Source organism: Octopus sinensis, unplaced genomic scaffold (genome assembly GCF_006345805.1).
Source record: "Octopus sinensis unplaced genomic scaffold, ASM634580v1 Contig14685, whole genome shotgun sequence".
In the NCBI taxonomy this organism is placed as follows: domain Eukaryota; kingdom Metazoa; phylum Mollusca; class Cephalopoda; order Octopoda; family Octopodidae; genus Octopus; species Octopus sinensis.
The window spans coordinates 67,501-70,822 of record NW_021833303.1 but is presented as its reverse complement, the minus strand read 5'-3'; the positions used below and the strand labels follow the sequence as shown (position 1 = coordinate 70,822).

Below are 3,322 nucleotides of genomic sequence, written 5' to 3'. Positions count from 1 at the left end.
TGCATACACATACCGAACTTGATGGCACATAAAACACTCTTAAAAATATCTCAAAAAGTCACCCCGGGTCCTATATACTTTAATGAGCTGAAAACTTTTCCTGAATATGCGCGGTTGAATTTGGGTGCATCTGATATGCACGTGCATTTTATGTCTGACTGGTCACATTTGCGCGTACACCCACGCAATGCTATTGAACATGAGAAGGCGACGAGCTGGCAGAACCGTTAGTACGCCGGGCGAAATGCTTCGCGGTATTTCGTCTGCCGTTACGTTGTGAGTTCAAATTCCGCCGAGATCGACTTTGCCTTTCATCCTTTCGAGGTCGATGAATTAAGTACCAGTTACGCACTGGGGTCGATATAATCGACTTAATACCTATGTCTGTCCTTGTTTGTCCCCTCTATGTTTAGCCCCTTGTGGGTAATACAGAAATAGGTATTTCGTCTGCCGCTACATTCTGAGTTCAAATTCCGCCGAGGTCGACTTTGCCTTTCATCCTTTCAGGGTCGATTAAATAAGTACCAGTTACGCACTGGGGTCGATAAAATCGACTTAGTCCGTTCGTCTGTCCTTGTTTGTTCCTTCTGTGTTTAGCCCCTTGTGGGTAGTAAAGAAATAGGTATTGAACATGAGACGAAAAATTTTGATAAAAGTGATAAAAATAAAGTAAAATAAAAACAATAAACGTAACACATTCTTTAAAAGACATTTTGCACACGCACACAATAATATATAAAATAAAATGAAAATGAAGATAAAATAGGATAAAAATAAAGGCAAAACGCATTCTTCTATCATCATTTTGTATAAAATAGATATCATAAATGGAATTGAGTTTTGGATTGGAATTAAGAAGAGGGAAAGGTGGGAGATTCTTTGAGACCTGGAGGGCGGCGGTTCTATGCCACACAGACGTAAAAATGGATAACAAGGAACAAATATTTCTTGTTCCAACGGATGTTGTAGTACCTCCAGGGACATAATTCAGGAGAAGAGAGAGAGAGAGAGAGAAAAAGAGAGAGAGAGAGAGGGCGGGGAGACAATAACAGTTGGCAACTATCGACATCAAAGATGGAACCAAGAAGAATTTAGCCTGGAAAATACCGAAATACTCGTTGTTTTAGCGTAGAAACCTTGGAAGATGTGGTCAGAGGTTATTCTGCACATTCTCTTTCCAAGAAGATGAAACACAGTTTAAACATCCGTTCAACTGGCGAAATGCAGACGATACTTTACACACACACACACACACATGCACACACACACACACACACACACACACACACACACACACACACACACACACACGCACGCATATACATGCACACACACACACCCAAACACAAACACACACAGATATGTATGTATATTATTATAATATTTTTAGCTTTGTGACATTTCAGCTGTTAGCTAAAATATAAGACACACATTCGCGTGTGCACACACTCACACACACCTATATGCACGCACACACACACCTGTATGCACACACACACACACACACACACACACACAGAGACATGTGCATGTACATAGGAATACATAAATCATAACTAAATCCCCATACAAGCAACAGTTACAAAAACAGAAATAGAACTGCATCGATTTATAGATATACATCCAAACCACATGCTTCCAGGTTCAGTCCCACTGCGTGGTACTTTGGGAAAGTGTCATCTACTATAGACACGGGACGATCAAAACCTAGTAAGTAGACGGAAACTGAAAGAAGCCCATCTTTTTCTTTCTTTCTTCCTTTCTTTCTTTCTTTCTTTCTTTCTTTCTTTCTTTCTTTCTTTCTTTCTTCCTTTCTTTCTTTCTTTCTTTCTCTCTCTCTCTCTCTCTATATATATATATATATATATGTACACATACAGGTGTATGTGTGTGTGTGTGTGTTTGTGCGTGTGTTTGTGTCTCTGTTTATGCCCCGCCACCGCTTGACAACTAGTGCTGGTTTGTTTGTGCCACCGTAACTTAGCGGCTCGGCAAAAGAGAACGACAGAATAAGTGCCAGGTTAAAAAAAGCACTGGGGTGATTCATTCGACTAAAAATACTTCAAGGCGGTGCCCCAACATGACCGCAGTCTAATGATTGCAAGTAAAAATAGGAAAAAATAGGATAAATTCTATCTATCTATCTATCTATCTATCTATCTATCTATCTATCTATCTATCTATCTATCTATCTATCTATCTATCTGTCTGTCTGTCTGTCTGTCTGTCTGTCTGTCTGTCTGTCTGTCTGTCTGTCTGTCTGTATGTATGCCTGTATGTATGCATATATATATATATTTATATAAATATCACGTGATCACGTGACCGACCAGGCTATCAGATGTTGCTACACATCGCTGGTCACAATGCGCTTCGCATTGTTTTAGCCTTCAAATGACGCCACCCTGGTGGCAAAGCGAGCAGACCATATATCTAAATATATATATACACACACACGCGCACATATATATATATATTTATATATATATATAAATATATATATATGCACACACACACACACACACACACACACATATATATATATAGATAAATATATATATATATATATATATATATATATATATATATTATATATATATATATATATAATAAAAGAAGGCAAATGCACACATTTACATAGTTTTAATATATTTCATATGAAAGAGTACTGTGGTTGTCGACCGGTTTCGCTTTCGCTAATCATGACATTGAAATCATTGGGATTTAGTATTTTCTTAAGAAGCTTTTAGTCCATGTTCTTGTGTAAAAGTTTGTGAATGAATTAACGAGTAGAAAAATGTAAGGTGAGGTAATTACACATTTGTTGTGGGATAAATAGGCATGACAAAACCTCATGAGTTAAAGTAGTGAGATGAAATTTGTACAGTGATGGATATGTGATCATGAATTAAGATATATACTAAGACCAAAGTTGGTTGTGCGTTCATATTTAGGCGTGCTCTGTATTCTTCGATAAATAAATTTTCTTTATTCAAACGTTCTTGTACAGAAATAGTTTCTTTGTACTGGTAGATGGGGAAAAACTGAAATTTTATTAGAGATTCCCTGCACATCTCTGTGTTCACTCAAAGCTGTCTGTCTATACCTGGGGAAAGGGATCTGTTTCTTATACGGTGCGGTTCTCCGCGTAAGTGACATACTTGTCTGTCCTATATAGTCGTGTACAGACATACTTGTCTGTCCTATATAGTCCACAACCTGAACAAATTATAACAAATTAAATTCTCGGATGCACAAATAAAGTTGGTCTTATTTATGAACCTCTCTCCTTGTTTGAATTGGAATTCCGAGTCTTCCAGTA

The 3,322-nt window shown here is 37.6% G+C and overlaps 1 long non-coding RNA gene across 1 annotated transcript in view; it reads left to right on the top strand.

Annotated features, from left to right (window-relative positions):
* Positions 1-435: 435 nt before the first annotated feature.
* Positions 436-3,322, top strand: part of LOC118761525 — a 10,122-nt gene continuing 7,235 nt past the window's right edge. Inside the window, exon 1 of the long non-coding RNA XR_004997443.1 lies at positions 436-481. This is a non-coding gene — a long non-coding RNA (uncharacterized LOC118761525). The remainder of the gene's footprint in view (positions 482-3,322) is intronic.